The sequence below is a fragment of the Schistocerca nitens genome, chromosome 1 (assembly GCF_023898315.1).
Source record: "Schistocerca nitens isolate TAMUIC-IGC-003100 chromosome 1, iqSchNite1.1, whole genome shotgun sequence".
Classification (NCBI taxonomy): Eukaryota; Metazoa; Arthropoda; class Insecta; order Orthoptera; family Acrididae; genus Schistocerca; species Schistocerca nitens.
Genome location: NC_064614.1, coordinates 775,278,458 through 775,305,874, shown reverse-complemented (window position 1 = coordinate 775,305,874; position 27,417 = coordinate 775,278,458). Strand labels below are relative to the sequence as shown.

Below are 27,417 nucleotides of genomic sequence, written 5' to 3'. Positions count from 1 at the left end.
ACTGGCGACGAGAAATGGTGCCTTTATGCTAACGTAAAGCAAAGAAAGGAACGCCTGAGCCCAAACAAAGCAGCAACTACCCGCAGAGGAGCTGCGTGCACCCACAAAATATAACGTGTGTTGTGGTGTACTGCGAATTGCTTCACTGAGGTGTAACCATCGCTGCTGACATTTATTATCAACAACTGAGACGTCTTGCAGACGCCATCCAAGAACAACAACCAGGAAGACAGCACGAAATGGTACTGGTCCACGATAACGTCCGCCCGTATTCCTCTAGACTGACAAGAAGTTGGGTTGGAAGTCTTTCCGCACCCACCTTGTAAGGTGTCACGCAAATCCGACACCTTCCATGAAAACCCTGACATGATAAGCAAATCCAGTAGTATGTCACATAGCTCCGAATAAATCGTGACATTAAATTAACCAAAGTAATACGAGTAACGAGTGAGCAAGTGGAATACCACAGACTAACGCAAGAATGCCTAAATGCATGTCATACCTTCCCACCGTGAGACAGACGCAGCTCCGAGGGGAGAAACGAGAAGAGAAGCCGAGAGCAGAACCGTGTTAAGCTAGAAGGCCCTACGATAAGGGACGGACACCCACGTCGCCAGATAACCGCTAGGACCACCCCCCACCCCATGTTAAAAGCTAGAGCCCTGAATTTTCAAAATATGGGTTCTGTAATAATTCGTACTTCACTCTGTTCTGTGCTTCGCTGGACCAATATCGTGAGAGAAACTTCTCTCTGAAATCTTCCTACGATCGGCATGTCGCTGCAACATTCTGCACGTTTTCTGCGACATGTGTGCACATATAAAGTCTAATTTGTGTGCTAGCGTCCAGTGTTCTGGTAATCCTACTCGGAATTGATCAATAAAAGTTCGTGGATGTAATGAGTTTCCTTCTCGAAAGTGTTGAAATTTTCTGACTGTGAGGAAATGATCGTTGTCGTACTTCGGCATAGTTCCATATGAAATTAGCGATTCTTCGCCACTTTTGTTTCTGATCATTTCTCCCGTCGTTCTTTCCGGTTGTGGTAGATCCGTTGGATATTGTCCACTGTAACTTTCGTCTACCCTTGTGTAGTATCATTGGAATGGTACGCAATAATTTTCTTCCATCGGTTCTGAACGTGTAGCTGAATGCATTGCACTGTACTCTTCGCGACCTGGCTTTCCATTGTCAGATATTGGTTCGGTATCTTGTCTGGCTAACCTTGCTGCTTCATTGCACGATCCAAACTGTCTTGAAACATACATTTGTGGTTCTGCACATGTGTTTGTGGTGCCGTTTGTTCATCAAGAATTTCGAAACGTGTTTGTTGCGGTGCAGGCTGTCTGATTTCACGTATGTTATTTTCCCCCTGTGATTGGAATCGAAAATGCATGATATCTTCGTTAATTGCTTGTTTTTCCGGTGATTTTACACATACGGATGTGGTTGCAGACTCAGTGCTTGTTCGATTCTGTTCACTACGCTCTTCAATGGTTTGCAACAACTCTGTTCGCAATTTCTGAAATTGTCGCTTCGTTTGCGCTTCTATTTTGACTATGGGTTATCATATCTTTTCAGCGCTGCTTTTGTGATACGTTTGTGTAACACACTGTTTTCAACAATTTCACGCGCTGTACCTGCTGCTTGTCTAGTAATTACGTTTATCTGTTTCTCTAGTTTCTTGACTTCTCCCTGGGTGTTGTTACGTAATGTTTTGATCTCGTCCTGAATGTCATTACGCAATGTTTGTACGTCCGCTTGTAACTTGTCAATGTCTGTTCTCAATTGATTGTGACCTGTTCTTAAGTTTCCTATCACTTCTCGAGATTCTTTTTCCTCGTCTTCAATATGACTTAGGTGTAACTGAATTTTTTTTTGTTTTGTTCTTTAATCTCACGCATTTGTCTCGTGGTTTCTGCATTCTGAATTTGAATTTGGTTCGCTATTTCTTTATTTTGCCTTGTCATGGTTTCCGTAATTTGTTGTAATAATTCTGCCAGATTGGTGGGTCCTATTGCGTTTTCTTCCGACGTCCTACGCTCTGTGTTTTCGCCCAAGTGTTGGTTCGCAACCGATTGCATTGAACTGTGCTGTGACACGTTTATGCTCGCATTCCTTGTACTCTGTGGTGAGGGAGCTCTGATTACTTGTACTATGGGTTCTACATATTCAAGACGCAAGTTTGAATCCTCATCGGCTGTCTCTCTACTTTCCTGCTCCTCTGTCCTATGGTGATTTACGTTTTCTATGCCTTGACGTACATTAATTATCCTCGTTAGGGTGCGTTATATGTCCTATTTCTCGCGGTACTGCATTGACTGTTGTACTGTCCTCTATTCTCTGTCCATTTTCATGCTGGGTCTCTACCTCAATTCGGTCAAGGTCTCGATCTGCCATTGTTAATCTTCCCGAATCCCTTATTTTCTGTTTTAAAAGCAATTCACGCGCCCTACTTCGCATCAACATGCGCTCATACGATCTCACGCGTTTCGTAAACTTTTTGCACACACGACTTGACAATCAATTCACTTACTTGTTGGGTCACAACCAACTTGTCAACGATGTATCCGCCACCTGTGCGCTTGCATTGGAGAGAAAACTTAATTCTAACAATTTTTAAAATTCATAACTTAATTATGCTATTGTCTCTGCTAGAATGTCTCACATTCTATTGAATACTTTCTTACTATCTATCGCTGCAGCTACTGCAGCTATTTATGCCTTTCAAAAAAAAATTTTAACAGGATATTTTTCTGACCTAGTTAGGCATGTGGTCGGCCTTCAATCATGGTATTTTACCATCCTGGCAGGGTCGCCATTCTCTAACATTCTGCGCGGTGTCAGAATGTTAGAACCTTATTCACCCAATCTCGCGCCCTCAGATATTCATTTTTCCCGCTTTCTCTCGAACAGTCTTAAAGGAACCGCCTTTACGGCTGAAAATATTCTCCGAACATGGCTCGACGAGTTCTTTGCCTCAAAACCACGTGATTTCTACAGTCACGGAATCTAAAAGTTATCCCAGTATTTGCAGATTGTTCTAAATAGTGAAGGAGAATATATTATTTGTGATTAAAAACTCTGTTACATGTAACCGCTACGAACATATGCACCATCCTTATATATTCAGAACGAGAGGGTCTACAATACTTCCTTGGAGCACGCCAAATATCACTTCTGCTTTTCTCGATGTCTGTCCGTCAGTTACTATGGACTGCATCTTTCTAACAGAAAATTCCGAATCCAGTCGCACATCTGACAAGGGAACATTTCCAGATGTGATTAAGCAATCTTGATGAAACCTTTCGGTAGTTTAGAGGGGGCAAAATAATGCTACATGTATTTTTTTGTTTGTACCCAGTTTCACTTTTAACGGGTAAAATACACCCCGAAAGGTAATTTGACGTATCAGTTTTGGAAGGAATATCTTCGGAATGGTGATACATAAAACTGTTTCTCATATAAAAGCTGATACGTAATTAACGTTCTTGAAAACGTTATAAATTGAAATTCAGCAAAATACCCTACCACCATTAATCAATTTTGAAAAATGAAAACTTTTGTTACAAAGTAAATTGAAGAGGCTTTCAGGCAACTTACATCAGAATGTAACAAAGCTGATTTCCGAAATACCATTTTTGGAAAATGAGCTGTACACAATGTGCTATCAGAGTATTTTCAGCATACCTAATTAAAATACCTAAACATTCATTATTAGTCTAGTTCTTTATTTTGCTTATATTTATTTATGTTTTAAATTGTTATTTTACGTTTCACAGTCTTTTTTTGTTTTTTAGTTTGCAGTTCATGTACATGTATTTTGTTAAATGAAAACAAGAAGTAGCTCATTATTGTGATACATAATAATTACAATAACGATAATCTGTAAACAATGCTTAAAACATAACGTTTTCTTGCGCCATGCCCATAAAATAAATGAAATTTCATCTTATAATATACACGATAGAGAAAACAATATAAAACAAAATTCAGCAGGCTTTAAAATAGTCGCTTGTGATCCTTTAATTATCCTGATTTGTATGAGGCATATTTCAGTACATTGGTAAGCCTTGGCGAATAGAACTGATAATGTACCAGTGTCTGCAGCTTTTAATTATATTTTTTCTCAAGTGGAGACTGGTATCAAAATCATTCAACAGACTAGATCTCAAAATCTTCTCATAAGGTTCCTCGAACATCGAAAGCCTTGTACGTTCCACATCTATACCTGTACCGTCGAGTCCTTTGGGATCACCAGATGTACAAGTTTTTGTCCTCGGGTATATTGCTCAAACCGGATTTTTCACTCTGACCACCCGCCTTTTCGTCATTTTAAAAGACACTGAAGGTGTGTTTGGAACGAGAATTCGCGAATCTCTCTTTGAAGAACCAAATGACCTTCTGACAGCATAGAATTCTGGTAAAAATAAGTCTGACAAGGGAAAAAATATTTTGAAGATATTTTATTTCCCAGCGAAGGAGGAAAATCTGTGTTATTGTTAGAGTCTTGGTGCTGTCACTCTGAGGGAATCGCATAGAGCATTGCACCTGAGGACAAGGAACATGTACAAAGGGCGTTCAAAAAGTTTTACAGAGTCGTCTATTTTTTATTTTTTGCAGGAGGAGAATGAAATTTATTGTGAACATACTTGGAACATTTATCTATAAGTTGGTGTGGTATATAAAAGTATTTTCTTTTATTTGCAGGTGAGCCATAATGGACCATGAAGTTGATGTCAGATTGCGACAACGGTCGGTGATGGAGTTCCTCTTCAAGACCGGCGATGACTCTGCCACATCGATTCACAGGAAGTTGCTCCCTGTTTTCGGGGAGGACGCAGTGGATCGCAGCAGTATCCAGTGGTGGTTTCAGAGGTTTAAAGAAGGTGATTTCTCTCTACTATACAACCCACGATGCGGTAGACCATCGACATCAGTGATTGATGTGAATAGGGAGACCATTGATCAAATCATCCAAAATGACAGATGTGTGATGACACGACAGCATGCTGAAATGAATCTTTTGTCATTGGGTAGTGTGATATCACTGGTACAGTCATTAGGGTACAGAAAAATCTGTGCCCTTTGGGTACCTAGATTACTGACAAGAGAAATGAAAACGATGAGGAAGAATGTGTGCGAGGGTTTCATGAAGACCTTTACTGAAGAGTGGAAACAGTGTTTTGACGGCATCATTACCCAGGATGAAACATGGTTGTTTTTGTCCGAACCTGAGAGCAAAACCCAGTCCATGGAGTGGCGTCATCCGGGTTCCCCCCGGAAGAAGACACCAAGACTTTCACGAACAGCAGACCGAAAGGTAATGGCCTCCTTCTTCTGGGATCAGTGTGGTGTCATTTTCATTGACTTTTTGGAACCTGGGTCCACAATTAACCGGGACTGTCGCTGTTTGTCATTGGACAAGCTGCGGCGTGCCACAAGACCCACAGACCGCAGCTTCAGGGTCAGCTCATCAGACTACACCAGGACAATGCCAAATCCTATACAGCCATTGTGACGCAGGAGAAAATCAAGAAAATGGGTTGGAAAATCGTTCCTCGTCCTCTCTACAGTCCGGACTTGGCTCCGTCTGATTTTTACCTCTTTGGTCGTCTGAAGGCCAACATGCGCTGTAAAACATTTGATAGTGAGAAAGACCTTATTTCCGGTGTCAAGAGATAGTGAAAAAGTCAATCCCCAGAATTTTACCAAAGTGCATTTACATCATGGAAAGAACGTTGGGCCAGATGCGTCACAGCTGATGGAGGCTACAGTGAGTAGGCTCAATGTATAGCTAAATGTTCCAAGTATGTTCACAAAAAAATTCATTCCTCTCCTGCAAAAAATAAAAAAATTAGAAACGCCTGTGCAAAAGTTCTAGAACGCCCTTTGTACATCTTGTGATCTCAAAGGACTCGACGGCATAGGTACAGTCGTGAGATATATAGGACTTTCGATGTCAGGAGAACTTTGCGAGAAGATTTTCAGATATAGTTCTATTGCATGGTTATCATGTATCTACACTTGAGAAACAATATAATCGAGCTGCGGTCACACGTACATAATCAATTCTCTTCGCCAAGGCTTATCAATGTACTGAAATATGCCTGATGCAAATCAGGATATTTAGAGGGTCACCTGCCACTATTTGAAATGCTGCTGAATTCTGGAAATGCAGAAACATGGAATCAGTCTCAGATCTGGTGTCGATAGCACTCATTACCTCGTGAGAACAAAGAGCTAATTGTTCTGCTCAAGAACGATATTTTCCGAAACCGTGCTGACTAGGTGTCAATAGATCATTTCATTCGAGATAATTCATAAGGTTTGAACATAGTATACGTTCCAGAATCCCACAGAAAATCAATGTCATTGATATGAGCCTGTAATTCAACGGATTACTCCTATTTCGTTCCTTGAGTATTGGTGTAACCTGTGCAACTATCCAGTCTTCAGGCACGGATCTCAACGTCGAGCGAGCAGTTTATGTGACTGCTAAGTATGGACCTATTATATCAGCGTATTCTGCAAGAAATCTAGTTGGTATACAATCTGGGACGGAATACATGCCTTTATTAACTGATTTGCGTTGCTTTGCTGCGTCGTGGATATTTACTTCTAAATTACTCTTGTTGGCAGCAGTTCGTAATTAGAATTCTGGAATATTTATTCGTCTTCTTTGGTGAGGGCATTTCGGGGAACCGTATTTAGTAACATCCTGTTAGTGGCACTGTCATCGGTAACATTACCATCGCTACCATGCAGTTAATGTGTCTTGCTGATGGTTTGCTTTACGTACGACCGGAATATTTTTCGGTTTTCTGCCACATGTCGCGTCAGAGTTTCGTCGTGTAAACTATTGAACATCTCGCACTGAAATCCCCGCTCAACTTCGAGCTTCTGTAAAACTTCACCTGTCTTGGAGATTTTGCTTTCTTTTAAGTTTGGCACGCTTATTTAGATGCTTCTGCAACAGCATTCTCACATGTTTTGTATACCGTGGGAGGTCTTTTTAATTTATTTGGTATAAATCTGTCAATTTCTGTCGAAACTATTTCTTTGAACTTAAGTCTACGCTTAAATAGTTAGAAAAGAATATCTTTAGAAGAAAAGGTAACCCTCCTACAAGCTCGCATGTCAGTGTAGACTGGTTGACAAGAAATAAATCCATGACAAAGCCAGATTTGAGTGACGTTCTTCATTTGATGAATTCGTCTTTGAAATACGTAGACATGGAGAATTATTTCGAAGTTACAGTCCAACTGCATGTTAGGTTCCTCTTTACGTCTGGGAAACATTTCACTATGATTGTCATAATTTTTGATGTCCACAAATTTGTTTACATGGGGCTAACACAGAAGTTAGAGAACGCTAAATCAGATGCAAAGGCTACATTTTCAATAACTTGTGGTTCAGATTCGTCCGTTACCAAAACTCTGGTTTGGGTGAGCGCATCGTTCCGTTTTGCTTTGCAGTGCACGGAGCTAATATTTTATCACGCATTTGGTTCAGACGTCATATATAGTACTCACTGCACTTTTCAGGGCTATTAGTTCGGGAACTCGTGTTACATCTCAGATAACAATGGTCGTAAAGATGCCGACTGATGATATCGAAATTATTTTTTATAGGAAAATAGACTAGCACTCACTGTTTTGAATGATGTTTCTTTCCTGGAATAGGATCCATTTCCCTTGCACAGTAAAAAAGTCAATTAAATAATTTTTAAAGTTGTACAAACTTTTCGGATTTTCTTTCGGTCATCATTCACCAATGTGACGTCTGGTTTATCTTGAAGAAAATTGGGGCAACCACTCATTTCTGTTTCTGTACCCACCTCTTTAAGTGTGGCATGACTGAACAGACTCGTTGTGTACTGTAAACTCATTTTACCGAAAAGCTATTAGAATTTACAAAGTTTAGGCGTCGGACGATTACTTGATAGAGAAAGACCAAGAAAATATTAAATTGTTTCAACCTAACAATTTCCTGTGCGCTATACGAACACTGAAATTGTAGAAATCTCAGAAAAAAGCATTGGAAATTTCGGAATGAGAAAATTTTGTAGGTTAAATTTCATCTTTTGAATTTATTCTTTGAAACATAGCTCAGTACTTCCAATAACTTGAAGCGACACTTTCGGTTCGGAAATCATCTCTTTGTCTTTCGGAGCAATTAGTTCGGTAATAGATATGAATACTTGGCTGTTCGTACGAAATAATTAGAATAAAATTTTAGTCCTCGAAATAATTAGGTCACATCTAAAATGTTAGCAGATTTTCTAACTATGCTCAGTAATCAAATCTATTACCATTACGTATACATGCTTTAACGGAATCTCTCGTAAACCTAATAAACGTCTCTCACCACAATGAATCATCATACTTTGTACTTTTCAGTACAAAAAAAACCTCAGCAGAAAACAGAATGTTCATCTGCGCTGACAGAAACGAAGTGAGCGCACACTGCAATCTTTCTCCAACGACTATATGGAAACTATTCAGTAAAAATATTTCATTTTTACCTTGCTTGTAGCCTTGTATGTCAACTTCGTGACGAAGTGCCCATCATTTCGCTAATCGTTATACTTATTGTGGTATACACATTTTAGTAAGGCACTACGCAAAATTCGAAAAGTCTGCAATGAAAAATAGGGGCCGCTATGATTTTGCACTTGGTGCGTGTTACACCATATGTTATACTGCGTATGAAATTTAGCTATCATGTTGAATTTTTCTTTAGACTTGGAAGGAGATCTATATCTGATCCGATCTAGATAGATTCTATGTAGCGCGTTCACTCCCGATCTCACGTCCGCGAGAATGAAATATTCACCACATCTTTCATACAGGGTGTTTCAAAAATGACCGGTATATTTGAAACGGCAATAAAAACTAAACGAGCAGCGATAGAAATACACCGTTTGTTGCAATATGCTTGGGACAACAGTACATTTTCAGGCAGAGAAACTTTCGAAATTACAGTAGTTACAATTTTCAACAACAGATGGCGCTGCGGTCTGGGAAACTCTATAGTACGATATTTTCCACATATCCACCATGCGTAGCAATAATATGGCGTAGTCTCTGAATGAAATTACCCGAAACCTTTGACAACGTGTCTGGCGGAATGGCTTCACATGCAGATGAGATGTACTGCGTCAGCTGTCCAATTGTTTCTGGATTCTGGCGGTACACCTGGTCTTTCAAGTGTCCCCACAGAAAGAAGTCACAGGGGTTCATGTCTGGCGAATAGGGAGGCCAATCCACGCCGCCTCCTGTATGTTTCGGATAGCCCAAAGCAATCACACGATCATCGAAATATTCATTCAGGAAATTAAAGACGTCGGCCGTGCGATGTGGCCGGGCACCATCTTGCATAAACCACGAGGTGTTCGCAGTGTCGTCTAAGGCAGTTTGTACCGCCACAAATTCACGAAGAATGTCCAGATAGCGTGATGCAGTAATCGTTTCGGATCTGAAAAATGGGCCAATGATTCCTTTGGAAGAAATGGCGGCCCAGACCAGTACTTTTTGAGGATGCAGGGACGATGGGACTGCAACATGGGGCTTTTCGGTTCCCCATATGCGCCAGTTCTGTTTATTGACGAAGCCGTCCAGGTAAAAACAAGCTTCGTCAGTAAACCACATGCTGCCCACATGCATATCGCCGTCATCAATCCTGTGCACTATATCGTTAGCGAATGTCTCTCGTGCAGCAATGGTAGCGGTGCTGAGGGGTTGCCGCGTTTGTATTTTGTATGGATAGAGGTGTAAACTCTGGCGCATGAGACGATACGTGGACGTTGGCGTCATTTGGACCGCAGCTGCAACACGGCGAACGGAAACCCGAGGCCGCTGTTGGATCACCTGCTGCACTAGCTGCGCGTTGCCCTCTGTGGTTGCCGTACACGGTCGCCCTACCTTTCCAGCACGTTCATCCGTCACGTTCCCAGTCCGTTGAAATTTTTCAAACAGATTCTTTATTGTATCGCTTTTCGGTCCTTTGGTTACATTAAACCTCCGTTGAAAACTTCGTCTTGTTGCAACAACACTGTGTTCTAGGCGGTGGAATTCCAACACCAGAAAAATCCTCTGTTCTAAGGAATAAACCATGTTGTGTACTGTTGAGTGCTACTTAAGTAAATAAATTAGTGAAATCTAAGTGAACTAGAAATTAGAATATAAATGAAAAACTTGGTTTAGTTTAGAGAGTTACATACTCGCAAACAGCGGGCCGAACGGCGGAACAGAGGACACAATGACCGTGAAGTCAGCAACTTCCACATAAGCGGGCGCTGTCGATTCAGCCGTCAGGGCATCGCCCGACCGGCTCACGTGTTTCTCAGTTGTCGTATGTGAGCAAAGGCCCTCGCCTACATCCCAAGAGCCAATGACCGACGTAAAGAAGATTCTTCGAGAAGCCATTCAACGTGACAGAAGAGGCAATGACCGGCTCACGTGTTTCTCAGTCGTCACATGGGATCAAAAGCCCTCACCTACATTCCAAGAGCCAACGACCGACGTTAAGAAGATTCTTCGAGAAGCTTTTCAACGTGACAGACGAGGCAATGACCGTGATGTCGTTCACCTCCAGTAAACTGAAGTGAATAAATACGCGAGACGCAGTGGGCCAGGCAGAGGCAGATGAAGTCAGATGAAGACGGAGACGGAGGCGGAGACGAAGACGAAGACGAGAGACGAAGGAAGAAAAGAAGAGTAGCAGTAGTTTTCAGTCAGTTTCGGTGCTGAAGACCGTCATGTAAGAAGAGGAATAGCAAGCAGTAGCCGCAGCGCCAGAAGACAGAAGTTAAAAGGTATTTGAAGTCTGATTTTTACGTATCCGAGTGACTCGTGAGGACGGGAAGGAGACGGCCTCACGTCAGTAGTCACCTGTGAGCTGGGATGAAGACCTGACAGCCGAAGACTGGCAAGCAGGAGTCCGTGGTTCGAGTCCGCCACACTGGCCTTCCCCCGCCGCGCCGCTCCGCTGGCCGACGCAGAACACACGCGGCCGCTTAGAGAAGAGAAACACTGGGACGCGACACCCAAGGTATCATCCGATGCACGATTTCGCTCGCAATAATTAAACGGGCCACCTCGCGCTGCGCTTCTCCAGTCAACTGAGCGAGACAGCGACACGAGATACACACCGCTACGCGTAATCAGACGCCGCCGCCGCCGCCGCCGCTGCCGCTGCCGCAGCAGGACTTCACAAACGACACAGCTGCCGCTCTCCGAACCAGAACATTCCGTAAGATACAGTTGTAGAAATCTTCAATAAAAATTATCTTATGTAAAAATGATGTTTCATTCGACCTCATACCCGAGCCAAGGAAGAACCCACCCTGCCCACATGTTGTTAAGAGAGAAAAGTTAATTTATTTAATATTTTCACCCTGACAGAATGCTTTAGAATGCTCATCCTGACAATTGACTTGCATCAAAAGAGAAAACCCAGATACATTTAGTGACAGAAGTGTCATATTTAGTAACACAACTGCTACATTTGGTATCAGAAGCCGTTATAGTCGTTACATTTGGTGTCAGAGAAAAAACCCTTGGCTCAACATGAGGTGTGAATGACAGTCACTAAAGGTCTACAGTTAGTATTGTTTAATGTGTGAAAGGATAGAAGTTTGCATAGCAGTCGTAATATTTTCTTTATTTAGAAGTGTATTTTCTCTCATGATTTTAAGGGTTTGTCGAAAATATTTAAACATTTTTTTATTCAGTGTGGTAAGATTGTGTAACTAATAGTTTGCAAAATGATGGCACGAAATCGTACAAAGTCAGAGTCAGCACCACAAGCGGTTTCTACTGATGAAGCTATTCAGAGCTTAGTTAATCAAATAGCACAGCTTAAAAGTGATAATAATGCATTATTTAAACAGTTGAGTGAGGTTAGGCAAGCCAGTTCAATCCCTCCCACCCTAGATTCCTCAGCAGCAGCCTTAGTAACTCCTTTTTCAGGTAAACCAGGCGAAGACATAACAGCCTTTTTTGATGATTTAGTAGCAGCTGCAAAGTTAGGATCATGGTCAGATGAACAGCTCTTACAAATGACAAAGTTAAGATTGCTAGGAGAGGCTAAAGCACACGTATTATACCATGAAGAATTACGGAATGCCCCAACATTTGAAGAATTGAAGAAAGGATTGCTTAAACGTTTTCAAAAACAGAACAGTTGTAGATTTTATAGGGAAAAATTAAACACTATCACTCAGAGGCAAAACGAGTCGTTAGAAAGCTTTGTAGATAGGATTAGAAAAGTTAATATTAACACCTATCAGTTGACAAGTAGTGATGAAGCAAATAAAGTTATTTTACAAGAGGCAGAAAATAGAGCTCTGGATACATTTTTACGTGGGTTGCCTCCTGAAACGTCCCGTCGTGTCAGGGCAGAGTTTCCAAAAAATTTAGCAGAAGCTGTATCTGTGGCGACGGCTTTTGAAGAAATTGACATTGCAACCAGATACAAGGAGAAGCGAAATGTATTTTCAGCAAGAGTACGATGTTTTAGGTGCGATCGACAGGGACATATAGCAAAAAACTGCAGACAACCTCAATGCACTAATTGTCAAAGAATAGGTCACACATTCAAGGAATGCAGGTCTAAGAAAGTGTTTGGAAATAGAAATCAGTTAAACTCCAAAGGGAATGTCGGAGCCGCCGCCAGGCGTTCCCAATAAAATTTCATGCCATTAAGGCGAATGTGAAGGCGGAATGCTGGTTATCTGCTACCATACAGGATAAAGAGGCAAGGATACTAGTGGATACAGGCGCAAACGTATCAATAGTGAGTAATAAATGTATTGGAGAATAGAAATATGACCCTCCACGGTATAGATTGAGTGGAGTAGGAGGAGGTACGGTGAAGTCATTAGGATGTACATCACTGATTTTCTATATTCACGGTGTACAATTTCAGGAAGATGTAGAAGTGGTAACAAAGGTAACTGACGGGTACGACGCGATCCTAGGACTGGATTTCCTGAATAAACATCACGCTAAAATCGTCCTCAGACAGCAAACTGTAGAACTTAGCGGAATAGTGTTTCAGCTAGGTGACACCGCTGCAAAGGGCCCTCTGCCGCAAGATTTCCCTAACCGGAAGGCGAAATCAACTACACTGCGTGCAACGTCCTTGAAGGTTGATTCGCGGGATCAGATACCATCTGGCTCAGGAAAACTTTTCTGGATGACCGTTGACCCCGAAGTACCTACAGATACAGTGTGTCTAATAGAGCCTTTAGAGGAAAATGAGGAATTAGATGTATCACATTGTTTTGTACGTAGAAGTGTTGTACGGGTTCAAGACGTTGAGGGAGAAAGAAAAGTACCGGTACATATTGACAATTTCGGAGTGGAGGACAAAGAGTTGCATAAGGGAATATTAGTAGCTACAGTCAGTACTTTTGAAGAAGAAGATTTCATTTGGTCAGATATTAACGATGGTCAGAAACCAGACGCCTATAAAACCGCATTACGCCAGAAGATTGAGCATTTGAAAGGAAATGATAGAGACACGATAGAAGCAGTTTTAGTTGAGTTTCAAGATTTATTTAATGCAGAAGGTCCACTGCCAGCAACAGATATCACACAGCATAGGATCCCAACAGGAAATAGCCCCCCAGTTTATAGGAAGCCTTATAGAGTTGCGCATCACTTACAGCCAGTACTGGATGAATTTATAGAACAGCATCTAAAAGATGGAATTATAGAATATTCTGATTCGCCTTATAATTCAAATATCGTAATTATTCCAAAGAAGTCTCCCGACGGTACGAAACGATATAGATTTTGTTGTGACTACAGACACCTTAACAAACAAACTATCTCAGATGTTTATCCTCTTCCAAACATTACAGATATCATTGACAGTTTGGGTAACAGTAAATACTTTTCAACAATCGATCTACGTAGCGGATATCATCAATTGGAAGTTGCTCCTGAAGATAGGCATAAAACAGCATTTTCTACCCCTGGAGGCCATTGGCAATTTAAAAGAATGCCTTTCGGTTTGAAAAATGCACCAGCAACTTTTCAGAGACTACTCGATGGAGTATTGCGAGGTCTCAAAACTCAGCAATGTTGTGTATATCTAGACGATATTATTGTATTCTCCAAAGACATTAATGAACATGCTGTGCGTCTGCGTAATGTTTTTCAGAGACTTAGAAAAGCTAAATTAACATTAAATATGGAAAAATGTACTTTTGCATTGACAGAGGTTACATACCTAGGGCATGTCATTAGTGAAAAAGGAATTAAAACGGATCCTCGATTAATTTCGGCAGTTAAGGACTTCCCAACACCACAACGCGTTAAGGAAGTGCAAAGTTTCATTGGTCTCGCATCGTATTACCGAAAATATGTTAAAAATTTTGCTGAAATTGCCCGACCCTTAACCCAATTATTGAAAAAGGGTGCAAAATTTCATTGGTCTGAAGATTGTGAATCAGCATTTCAAACCCTTAAAGATAAGTTAACATACAGTCCAGTATTAGCCTACCCAGATTATAATAAAGAATTTATTTTATCCTGTGACGCAAGTGGTCATTCAGTAGGAGTTGTTTTGAGTCAGAATATTAATGGCGCGGAACACCCCATAGCCTACGCTTCGAGACAACTAACAACGGCAGAAAGAAATTATTCCACAACGGAGAAAGAATTGTTAAGTGTTATTTATGGTATCAAATACTTTAAATGCTACTTGTATGGTAGGAAATTCAAGGTCATTACAGACCACGCAGCTTTAAAATGGTTGCTTGGATTAAAGGATCCATCTAGTCGTCTCACGCGTTGGGCCCTATGTCTTTCCGAAATGGATTTCGAAGTTATCCATAAACCAGGCAAAAAACACACAAATGCAGATTGTCTAAGTCGGAAAATAGCACTTTTGGAAGCAACAGGCCGAGATACTGAGGACTGGAGAAAGGCACAAGATGAGGATACAGAATGCAAAAAATACGCAACTCAAAAACAATTTTGCTTTGAAGATGGTGTATTATGCCGTAAAACAAAACTTGGACCGCGAATTGTTGTTCCCCAACACCTTAGACAAGAAATAATGGCAGAGGCCCACGATCATATCCTTGCAGGACACGGTGGACAGCGGACAACCGAAAGACGTGTAGCAGAGCGATTTTGGTGGCAAACCAGAAAGCAGGATGTTGCGCAGTACGTTCGTAATTGCATTGCGTGCGCACAACGAGCTGAACTTTCTCGTTCAAAAATACCCTTACAGAGGCTCCCCGAGGCTTCAAGTCCATTTCAAATCTGTGGACTAGATCTCTACGGGCCATATCATAGAACACCGGCTGGTAATAAGTATGTCCTTACAATTATAGATCACTTTTCACGCTATCTAGCTATGGTGAGTCTCCCAGATCAGCAAGCAAATACAGTTGCCCAAGCTTTAGTTAACAACTGGATACTTAAATTTGGCGTACCTGAAGCTATTATCACAGATCAGGGATCTAATTTTATGTCTGAACTAATGAAACAGCTTTGCCACTTACTAAAAATACGTAAATTACGCACAACTCCGTTACACCCTCAGTGCAACGGGCGCACAGAAAGAGTTCATCGGACAATTGGCAAGATGCTTAGTTATTATATTAACGAACAACATTCCAATTGGGATACGTATTTACCAATAATCGTGTCGGTATACAACGCTAAAACGCATGAAGCAACTGGCATGTCACCTTATGAAGTGGTCTATGGGAGAAAAATGCCGTCCCCTTTTGATGTAATCAGGCAGAAAAACGGAAAAGTCGGAGAAACAGTAAGAGATTTCAGTCGAATGATGAAGGATGTATGGAAAAAGGTTCAAAAATCTAATACAAAGGCTTTGGAACGACAGGAAAGATTAGGTAATACCCAAGCTAAATATCCAAATTACAAAATCGGTCAGTGGGTTATGCTTTCAACACCTTATATTGCGAGAGGAAAAACGAAGAAATTTGTAACAAACTACAGAGGTCCCTATCAAATTATTGAGATCACGTCACCAGTCAACGTTAAATTGCAACTGCCCACCCGAACTACCATTGTCCATGCAAGTCGTTTAAAACCTTTCAAGGGCGCTCCAGATGTAATTCCTTCAACAATAGTGTCTGCTTTTCCGAAGGGTGGAGGAAGTCCCCGTAAAGGAAAAAGAGTGGCCACGCCAGCACAACATACAGACATGGCACCATACAATCTTCGACCAAGAGTGCGAATGTCCTAGTGGAATCTCAGTAGACAGTGGATAGTATAAAAATGTAAATAATTAATAAATTATAATGGTTTATTTTTTAAGAAAGAAAATTTGAACGTAGAAACATGAAGATCTTGTAGTTAACAATGTATTCCTTCTTTTCTTTGTTTTCGTTTTTACTAGGTTGGTAGGTTCATAACCATGTTGTTTGCTTTTTTCAGAAAACGCCATGCAAGCATTTCCTACACAAAACCTGTCCTACCTCAATGACTCCCTTGACAGTTCCCTTCTGAAGTCATTAGATATGTTCATAAACTCACAGCAAGGCAAAATTGATGCCAATGTTATGATGCAACATGTTTTAAAATTAAAAGGTGAACACAAAACTAAAATTATAATGCTAGGAACGGGTATATCTGGAACCTTTGTGTTGGTGTTTCTACTTTGTACAGTTTTCTTTTATTTAAGACGAAAAAATAAGCCAAATAATAATATACCACTTCATCAAATCCCTGTTAACTGGATGCCACACTCTTAACTGGTGTACTTCAGTAGTTACTTTTGGGCATTAGTGTATTAATTTTGTTTATTGTACTTCATTCTTTACTAAAAAGTCTTATGTTAAAGTAAACAATACTGTAGAATAAATATTCTTGCATTCATATAGGGTTGATTAAACAGGTGTTGCTATGTTACTTTCTAAGTGAATAATCTATTTTTGTTCATTCATTGTCATAAGGATTTGTTACACTTATTACAACCATTTATGTGTGAACTATGTGATTTATGAGCGTACAGTGCTTTTGTAAAGTGATAAAGTGTTTATCAACATATTTAATGTGAAGCGTGTGTAATCTTCTAAGTCGAGAGTTTTCATTGCTTATGTTAGTGCTTTTGCCGTGTGAAGGGTGGAGGAATGTTGAGTGGTAAATTCGAGGGCGAATTTCTCCGAAGGGTGGAGGAATGTTGAGTGCTACTTAAGTAAATAAATTAGTGAAATCTAAGTGAACTAGAAATTAGAATATAAATGAAAAACTTGGTTTAGTTTAGAGAGTTACATACTCGCAAACAGCGGGCCGAACGGCGGAACAGAGGACACAATGACCGTGAAGTCAGCAACTTCCACATAAGCGGGCGCTGTCGATTCAGCCGTCAGGGCATCGCCCGACCGGCTCACGTGTTTCTCAGTTGTCGTATGTGAGCAAAGGCCCTCGCCTACATCCCAAGAGCCAATGACCGACGTAAAGAAGATTCTTCGAGAAGCCATTCAACGTGACAGAAGAGGCAATGACCGGCTCACGTGTTTCTCAGTCGTCACATGGGATCAAAAGCCCTCACCTACATTCCAAGAGCCAACGACCGACGTTAAGAAGATTCTTCGAGAAGCTTTTCAACGTGACAGACGAGGCAATGACCGTGATGTCGTTCACCTCCAGTAAACTGAAGTGAATAAATACGCGAGACGCAGTGGGCCAGGCAGAGGCAGATGAAGTCAGATGAAGACGGAGACGGAGGCGGAGACGAAGACGAAGACGAGAGACGAAGGAAGAAAAGAAGAGTAGCAGTAGTTTTCAGTCAGTTTCGGTGCTGAAGACCGTCATGTAAGAAGAGGAATAGCAAGCAGTAGCCGCAGCGCCAGAAGACAGAAGTTAAAAGGTATTTGAAGTCTGATTTTTACGTACCCGGGTGACTCGTGAGGACGGGAAGGAGACGGCCTCACGTCAGTAGTCACCTGTGAGCTGGGATGAAGACCTGACAGCCGAAGACTGGCAAGCAGGAGTCCGTGGTTCGAGTCCGCCACACTGGCCTTCCCCCGCCGCGCCGCTCCGCTGGCCGACGCAGAACACACGCGGCCGCTTAGAGAAGAGAAACACTGGGACGCGACACCCAAGGTATCATCCGATGCACGATTTCGCTCGCAATAATTAAACGGGCCACCTCGCGCTGCGCTTCTCCAGTCAACTGAGCGAGACAGCGACACGAGATACACACCGCTACGCGTAATCAGACGCCGCCGCCGCCGCCGCCGCTGCCGCTGCCGCAGCAGGACTTCACAAACGACACAGCTGCCGCTCTCCGAACCAGAACATTCCGTAAGATACAGTTGTAGAAATCTTCAATAAAAATTATCTTATGTAAAAATGATGTTTCATTCGACCTCATACCCGAGCCAAGGAAGAACCCACCCTGCCCACATGTTGTTAAGAGAGAAAAGTTAATTTATTTAATATTTTCACCCTGACAGAATGCTTTAGAATGCTCATCCTGACAATTGACTTGCATCAAAAGAGAAAACCCAGATACATTTAGTGACAGAAGTGTCATATTTAGTAACACAACTGCTACATTTGGTATCAGAAGCCGTTATAGTCGTTACAGTACAGCACACTTGCACGTTGTGAACAGCACACGCTTACAGCAGAAAGACGACGTACAGAATGGCGCACCCACACACTGCGTTGTCTTCTATATCTTTCACATCACTTGCAGCGCCATCTGTTGTTGAAAATTGTAACTACTGTAATTTCGAAAGTTTGTCCGCCTGAAAATGTACTGTTGTCCCAAGCATATTGCAACAAACGGTGTATTTCTATCGCTGCTCGTTTAGTTTTCATTGCCGTTTCAAATATACCGGTCATTTTTGAAACACCCTGTATATACTAAACCGCTCGAGACATCGAAAAGAGATTTTGGCGAATGATAGCACACAAGGAGGAGAGTATTTTGCCGATTCGTAAACACACGGAACTTTCTTGTGTATGGCGATATATCAGTAGTTATATTTCCTTTTTTATTTTTTTCACCCCAGTGACTGTAATTTTATAAGAGATAGGAACAGCTAGTGAAACAAGAGTTTGCTAGTATGAAAATAAACATAAAATTTCTTCTCTTGTGTTACCGCCCACTGACACTATGAGGTTTTTCGTAAGCTATTGAACTCTGTGATTGCCAATTACTTGCTTAATGAGGCACTGTGGCTGGCCGAAGTGGCCGCGCGGTTCTGGCGCTGCAGTCTGGAACCGCGAGACCGCTACGGTCGCAGGTTCGAATCCTGCCTCGGGCATGGATGTGTGTGATGTCCTTAGGTTAGTTAGGTTTAACTAGTTCTAAGTTCTAGGGGACTAATGACCTCAGCAGTTGAGTCCCATAGTGCTCAGAGCCATTTTTGAGGCACTGTGTTCCAGAATTCTATCTCAATATCTGTTGTGAGATGAGTTTGTGCAAAATACACTGTGTTTTGGCAAAGGACGTGCAATTAAACCTGTCAACTAGAGAAATGTGACCTTTACTCATTAATGGTGATGCTTCGTCGAATGACAAAAGGTTAACAATTCACACAAAATAAATTGCCAATTCTGTTGGAATTTTTGTTGAATCCCCGTAACTCATCATATTTTTAACACTGAGTGACTGGCATGTAGCCAGCCGGTGTGGCCGAGCGGTTGTAGGCGCTTCAGTCTGGAACCGCGCGACGCTACGGTCGCGCGTTCGAATCCTGCCGCGGGCGTGGATGTGTGTGATGTCCTTAGGCTAGTTAGGTTTAAGTAGTTCTAAGTTCTAGGGGACTGATGACCTCAGATGTTAAGTCCCATAGTGCTCAGAGCCGTTTGAATTTTGAGAAAAATAAACAATTGATCTATCGCACAACAATACATTTCAACAAATTAAATATATGTAATCACCACACTCCTTGGTTTTTAGTGCTGATAATGTGTATGCAACCATTGAAATACTTTTTCTCGTCAAGGCGAACAAATTAAAACATTGTTATTTGTGAGGGCTTTTCGACATTTCTAGCTTGCAGTGGGAAAGTGATATCCACATATACACTCCTGGAAATGGAAAAAAGAACACATTGACACCGGTGTGTCAGACCCACCATACTTGCTCCGGACACTGCGAGAGGGCTGTACAAGCAATGATCACACGCACGGCACAGCAGACACACCAGGAACCGCGGTGTTGGCCGTCGAATGGCGCTAGCTGCGCAGCATTTGTGCACCGCCGCCGTCAGTGTCAGCCAGTTTGCCGTGGCATACGGAGCTCCATCGCAGTCTTTAACACTGGTAGCATGCCGCGACAGCGTGGACGTGGACCGTATGTGCAGTTGACGGACTTTGAGCGAGGCCGTATAGTGGGCATGCGGGAGACCGGGTGGACGTACCACCGAATTGCTCAACACGTGGGGCGTGAGGTCTCCACAGTACATCGATGTTGTCGCCAGTGGTCGGCGGAAGGTGCACGTGCCCGTCGACCTGGGACCGGACCGCAGCGACGCACGGATGCACGCCAAGACCGTAGGATCCTACGCAGTGCCGTAGGGGACCGCACCGCCACTTCCCAGCAAATTAGGGACACTGTTGCTCCTGGGGTATCGGCGAGGACCATTCGCAACCGTCTCCATGAAGCTGGGCTACGGTCCCGCACACCGTTAGGCCGTCTTCCGCTCACGCCCCAACATCGTGCAGCCCGCCTCCAGTGGTGTCGCGACAGGCGTGAATGGAGGGACGAATGGAGACGTGTCGTCTTCGGCGATGAGAGTCGCTTCTGCCTTGGTGCCAATGATGGTCGTATGCGTGTTTGGCGCCGTGCAGGTGAGCGCCACAATCAGGACTGCATACGACCGAGGCACACAGGGCCAACACCCGGCATCATGGTGTGGGGAGCGATCTCCTACACTGGCCGTACACCACTGGTGATCGTCGAGGGGACACTGAATAGTGCACGGTACATGCAAACCGTCATCGAACCCATCGTTCTACCATTCCTAGACCGGCAAGGGAACTTGCTGTTCCAACAGGACAATGCACGTCCGCATGTATCCCGTGCCACCCAACGTGCTCTAGAAGGTGTAAGTCAACTACCCTGGCCAGCAAGATCTCCGGATCTGTCCCCCATTGAGCATGTTTGGGACTGGATGAAGCGTCGTCTCACGCTGTCTGCACGTCCAGCACGAACGCTGGTCCAACTGAGGCGCCAGGTGGAAATGGCATGGCAAGCCGTTCCACAGGACTACATCCAGCATCTCTACGATCGTCTCCATGGGAGAATAGCAGCCTGCATTGCTGCGAAAGGTGGATATACACTGTACTAGTGCCGACATTGTGCATGCTCTGTTGCCTGTGTCTATGTGTCTGTGGTTTTGTCAGTGTGATCATGTGATGTATCTGACCCCAGGAATGTGTCAATAAAGTTTCCCCTTCCTGGGACAATGAATCCACGGTGTTCTCATTTCAATTTCCAGGAGTGTACATCCATATCCAAGTAACGATAGTGAAACTTATGTACTTCATATTTTGGTCGCTTTTTACCAGTTATTGAACAGTGCATTGTTCCTGACAAAAGAATAAACAAAACAAAAAAGTATAGAGATACATGTAACTGAAAGCTATTATGGACTAACGAACAGATATGGATCGCTTAAACGGTGAAAAACGGAACACTAATTAGTGATAATAAAACTCAGTATACCGTAAGGCTGATTATTCGGATGGGCAGTACTTCCGCTGCCCATATGCGCCATGCCGAAGTGAGTGTATGGCGGGACTGCATTCCCGCTCCCACCTCACCCCTTCCTCTTTGCTCGCGGGACGCGAGGCGCGAGTAACTGTGCCGCAACTGGAACGCCACGCGACCTAGCACAGGAAGCGTGTCGCGTCCCAGTCGCGTCGCGTTGCATCTTGCGCTTTCCCATTTGAACCTGTGAAAGTTATCAAAACGCGCGCTGCGCCGCGCCAGACGCGCTATACGCGTCTCAATTTGCACGTAGCCTTTATTGTGAGACCTGCAAGCCTTACGAGTAATGTGGACGGAGGTAGGATCCCAGGGCTCGCTGCGAAACAGGCTTGCGAGCCGCCCGAGCATATGGCTTGTCTGGCTCAGGCTCTTGTCGGTACATCAAACGGATGCGCGAATGGTGTGGACGGCAACAAGGATTGACCATTTGGCTCGCTGCACTCGTTCAGTTTGGTCTTGGAATTATTCTTTTTCTGTATTGTGAACATCGGTTTTTCTTTTAAAATGGAGTGGACTGACGATTTTGCCATTGCACTCATAAATACTTAGGAACAATATCCTGTGCTGTCGGATGGAACAAACTCCCAATATAAACAGGCTTGTGAGCCGCCCCAGCATTTGGCTTGTCTGGCTCAGGCTCTTGTCGGTACATCAAAGGGATGCGCGAGTGGTGTGGACGGCAACAAGCATTGACCAGTTGGCTTGCTGCAGTCGTTCAGTTTGGTCTTGGTATTATTCTTTTTCTGTGTTGTGGACATCGGTTTTTTTTTAAATGGAGTCGATTGACGATTTTGCCATTGCACTCATAAATACTTAGGAACAATATCCTGTGCTGTCGGATGGAACAAACTCCTAATATAAAGTAAAATTAAAAAAAGTGAAGCGTGGGAGTCCATCGCGACAGTACTCCGTGTGGATGGGGCCGAATTAAAAAAAAATACCAGCTTATTAGCCACTTACAGAAAAGTCCACCAGAAGAAAAATGAGCCTGGAAGTCCGGTGCTGGGGTTGAGGAAGTGAAGGCTCCAAACTGGTTCGCTTTTAAAGCGTTTAAATTTCTGCGCTGCAAATATCAGCCACGGAAGACAATCAACACAGATGTAAGTAAAAAATATTTATTTTTGGAAATGTATAAAAAACCTATTAACAAACTTAATGGGATTCGGTCCCTTTTGGGTTCTGTCTCCAGGGCTACTTAACTTTTTGTCTTTCTCAGCTTACATTTCGGTCCGTGCTCATTTGTTATTTTTAAATTTTGTTGTGTTCTTCCCTTATATACTATTAATCGTATCATATCTTATCTTAAGATTTTTTCATATTTATTTTAGCTTACTATCATTCTAGATAACAGGACGCAGCATGTCATTCTCAATGGAGAGAAGTCTTCCGAAGTAAGAGTGATTTCAGGTGTGCCGCAGGGGAGTGTCATAGGACCGTTGCTATTCACAATATACATAAATGACCTGGTGGATGACATCGGAAGTTCACTGAGGCTTTTTGCAGATGATGCTGTGGTGTATCGAGTGGTTGTAACAATGGAAAATTGTACTGAAATGCAGCAGGATCTGCAGCGAATTGACGCATGGTGCAGGGAATGGCAATTGAATCTCAATGTAGACAAGTGTAATGTGCTGCGAATACACAGAGAGATAGATCCTTTATCATTTAGCTACAAAATAGCAGGTCAGCAACTGGATGCAGTTAATACCATAAATTATCTGGGAGTACGCATTAGGAGTGATTGAAAATGGAATGATCATATAATGTTGATCATCGGTAAAGCAGATGCCAGACTGAGATTCATTGGAAGAATCCTAAGGAAATGCAATTCGAAAACAAAGGAAGTAGGTTACAGTACGCTTGTTCGCCCACTGCTTGAATACTGCTCAGCAGTGTGGGATCCGTACCAGATAGGGTTGATAGAATATATAGAGAAGATCCAACGGAGAGCAGCGCGCTTCGTTACAGGATCATTTAGTAATCGCGAAAGCGTTACGGAGATGATAGATAAACTCCAGTGGAAGACTCTGCAGGAGAGACGCTCAGTAGCTCGGTACGGGCTTTTGTCAAAGTTTCGAGAACATACCTTCACCGAAGAGTCAAGCAGTATATTGCTCCCTCCTACGTATATCTCGCGAAGAGACCATGAGGATAAAATCAGAGAGATTAGAGCCCACACAGAGGCATACCGACTATCCTTCTTTCCACGAACAATACGAGACTGGAATAGTAGAGAGAACCGATAGAGGTACTCAAGGTACCCTCCGCCACACACCATCAGGTGGCTTGCGGAGTATGTATGTAGATGTAGATGTAGATGTTGTGTTAGGAATACACCCAGTAATTGCTTATAGTTTTCAAATTTAAAAATTGTGATAAAATTATAGGGTTTGTGGCAAAATGAGCTCTGAACGTCACAGAGGGGAAAGGAGGAAATGGACTAACAGGAATGGAATACATACCGGGGTAACGCTGGGTACTCAGCTATTAATGACTAAATAATAATGAATAACATTTATTTTTCTAACACAGTATATTTCTGCATATGTAAATTTATATGTATTTTATCTGTATATTATATTATTTGAGGAAAAAAAATAATAAAATAGGAATTCATGAAGGTAAAACTTCACATATATAGGTAGCTGAAATGTGTGCAGTCAGACAGTCACTAGTACGTATGTAGCTAGTAGCTGAGAAAAATTCTTTAATAAGTTATTGGTAATCATCTTGCCATGGCAATCTGCCCTACTCGGAAATGAAATAAGCAGCGAATTCATCTCTAATGTCTTGGGCAGTTTGCGTTGAACGCCGTGGAATGTTCGCTATTTGTGTAAACATTGTAGCAGGAGTGATCTCATTCCTCCAAGTTCCTGGCTTTAAATGCCAGTTCTCCTCATGATCCACTGCTTCTACAGGCGTATTAATTTGTCTGGAAGCAGACCTTTTTCTCAAGAAATGATGGAGGTATGTACAAATCATAACAACACTTTGGGCTTTCTCAGGCTGTAGTAATATTGGCTTTTTTATTATCCGGAATACGGAAGAAAGTATTCCGAACGCATTCTCCACAGTCCGCCGTGCTCTTGAAGGTCTTTGGTTAAAAATTCTTTTCATTAACCTCCGAGGTTGTTATCCACTATACGGCTTCATGATATGATTGTTGATGGGGAAACGCCTTATCTGCGACAATAACATAGGATACTGTTTTCTATCTACCTGGGAGGGTACGATCGTCCGGAAAAACGATGACGCCATTACTCATATTCTTGAAGACAGATGTATTTCGAAAAATAGCACCGTCTGAAATTTGACCTTGGCAGCCGACATCATCATACAAAAAACAATAGGCAGCATCTACTAGACCAAAATGAACAATACTGAAAAGCGTCTTATAATTGAAAAAAATCGCTTCCAAAATTAACTGGGCTTTGGAAAGCGCAATGTTTGCCATCCTTTGCATCGAGGCAATGAGGAAAGTTCCATTTTCTCTCATATTCCTCTGCTACAAGCAACACCTCTTGTGTCTGTGGCATCTGCAAAAAAGTAAATAGAAACTAATAACTCCTAAATATAAGTAATTATTAAAAGCATTGGCAATCATGGACATTCTAACAATCATGACAAAAATAATAATTGAAATCAATAATATAGCGTAATAAATGGTAGATAATCATTATAACGAATATTTTCCATTTCACTTATCCACTTGACATGTTCCCAATTTTTTACGATTATTATCGTATATCCCCCTATTGCTACATCCATTTTTATATTTTTTTATTTTACTTGCTTTTTGTTTATATCAATCTATTGTCGTCGTTTTGTTTTAGGAGAAATTTAAGGAGGATTTGGAAGAACAGAGGGTTGCGGGCATGTTTACAAACGAAGATACAGCGAGCACTTGCGAATAAATTAGTATTCAAGATGACTATCCTCAAACAACGCAAGGCAACAAACTACCACCCACACCAAACAAACGCACGAAGGTATTTGCTTCACCTAGAAAAAATCAGAGAAAATGAGACGAAGATCCTCTTATAGGAGAGGCAAATAATGCACTACAATCTGCTTTATCTAAAACTAGACAAGAGTCTGACGCCTATGGAGAGTACATAGCGAACGTTCTACGGTCCATCGACAAAAGAACGCTTGCTTTTGTTAAAAACGAATTTTCCTACACGATTTTCAGAGTAGCAAGCGGCTGTTTCGAACATTCTAGACCAAGTTCAACGAACAGCTACTATAGTTGCTCGTCGTAATTACCGATTCCTTCATCTCAACATGTTCATGCCCGTGAACAGACGCAAAGCAACTACCAATAGATATCTATTTCTACTTCTACTTCTGACAACACCGAACAAGGCTCTTCACATTTTCTGGATCACTTGATTTATGATAGTTAAAAGTAATAATCTTTACATTTAATTGTGTCTCATTCTTTAAATCTAAATGTTTTTATTACTTTTGCTTATTAACTGATAAACGCATTAAAAACAAAATTTGTATAATCTATTAACTTACCTTTACAAATTCCTTGAAGCTGCTCGTAAGAGATGCACGTACTTCAGGAACAATGTCTGATATCACTTGCTTGGAGATTTCAAATAAAAAACTGAGGCTGTTGTAGGGATTTTCAGTTGCTAGGTATCTGATCGTAAATGCGAACCGCTCAGTAACTGGTACAGCTTTCCGAAATTTGCTGTCAGCCTTTGATATTTTCGATTCCAACAAAATTTATCAGACATTGAAGACCTGACGCGGACATACGACAAAATGTCTTGAAATGTATGTTTTCAACATCCAAGTCATCCATCAAATCATTCCCACTATATCTTTTCTGCTTCTGAAAATTGTGGTCATCCACCACTTGCGTTTTCTTGGGTCTTTGTAGGGTATTCTTCTATCTTCTTCTTCAGCTAAAAGGCGCATCACAAAGAAGCTGGCACTTGCTATACCACTTCGTTCATTTTGAAATTAGGAAACTGGCACTGGTCACGACTGCTAGTACGATGCGGATCCTCACGAGCCAAAGGCTGGCAAGCAATTGGACTTGTGTGGACAAAGACAGAAGCGGCACGAGCGCCAGTCAGACAAGTTTGACAAGTCTCCTGACAGACGAGTATGACGAGCACAAGTCTGGCGAGCACGAGTAGTGTGGACGCACCTTAACACATACCACTGAACTGAGCGTTGCACCGTAACTACGCCACACCAAACTCCAACCGTCTGCGTCGTCGTTCCGCGCAACGACACGGTCCTAAAGCCGTCGGCACACGGACCGTGCTGTCGAACGTTAACGTCGAGCGTGCCAAGTTCAACGTGCTGCGGAACGCTCTGGTACGATGCGACTTGTGCATACGATACGTGGGCCCCAACGTGGTATATGCGAGCGCAACGCGCTCCAGCGGCAGTTGAGGGATGTTTCTAGGACGTAAATCACACTGTTTACTCGACGGGCGCGTTTAAAATTCCCACGTTAGCTCTATTAAAACGCACATTTCCACCATCGTCCATGAAAAGGAAAGTACGATGTCCAATCAATAAGTACACGGGCTTATAAAACTTCCATTACAAACAGTGCGGTACAAATTTGGAATACTTCTCCGCATAAGATAAACATTATTTCATCATTTTCACATTTTAGTAAAACCCCAAGGTCAGTCTTACTTGATCACTGTTCCTGCCTAGTTG

The 27,417-nt window shown here is 42.3% G+C and overlaps 1 pseudogene; it reads left to right on the top strand.

The window, feature by feature from the left end:
- Positions 1 to 25,985, top strand: part of LOC126203240 (uncharacterized) — a 41,386-nt pseudogene extending 15,401 nt beyond the window's left edge.
- Positions 25,986 to 27,417: the final 1,432 nt, after the last annotated feature.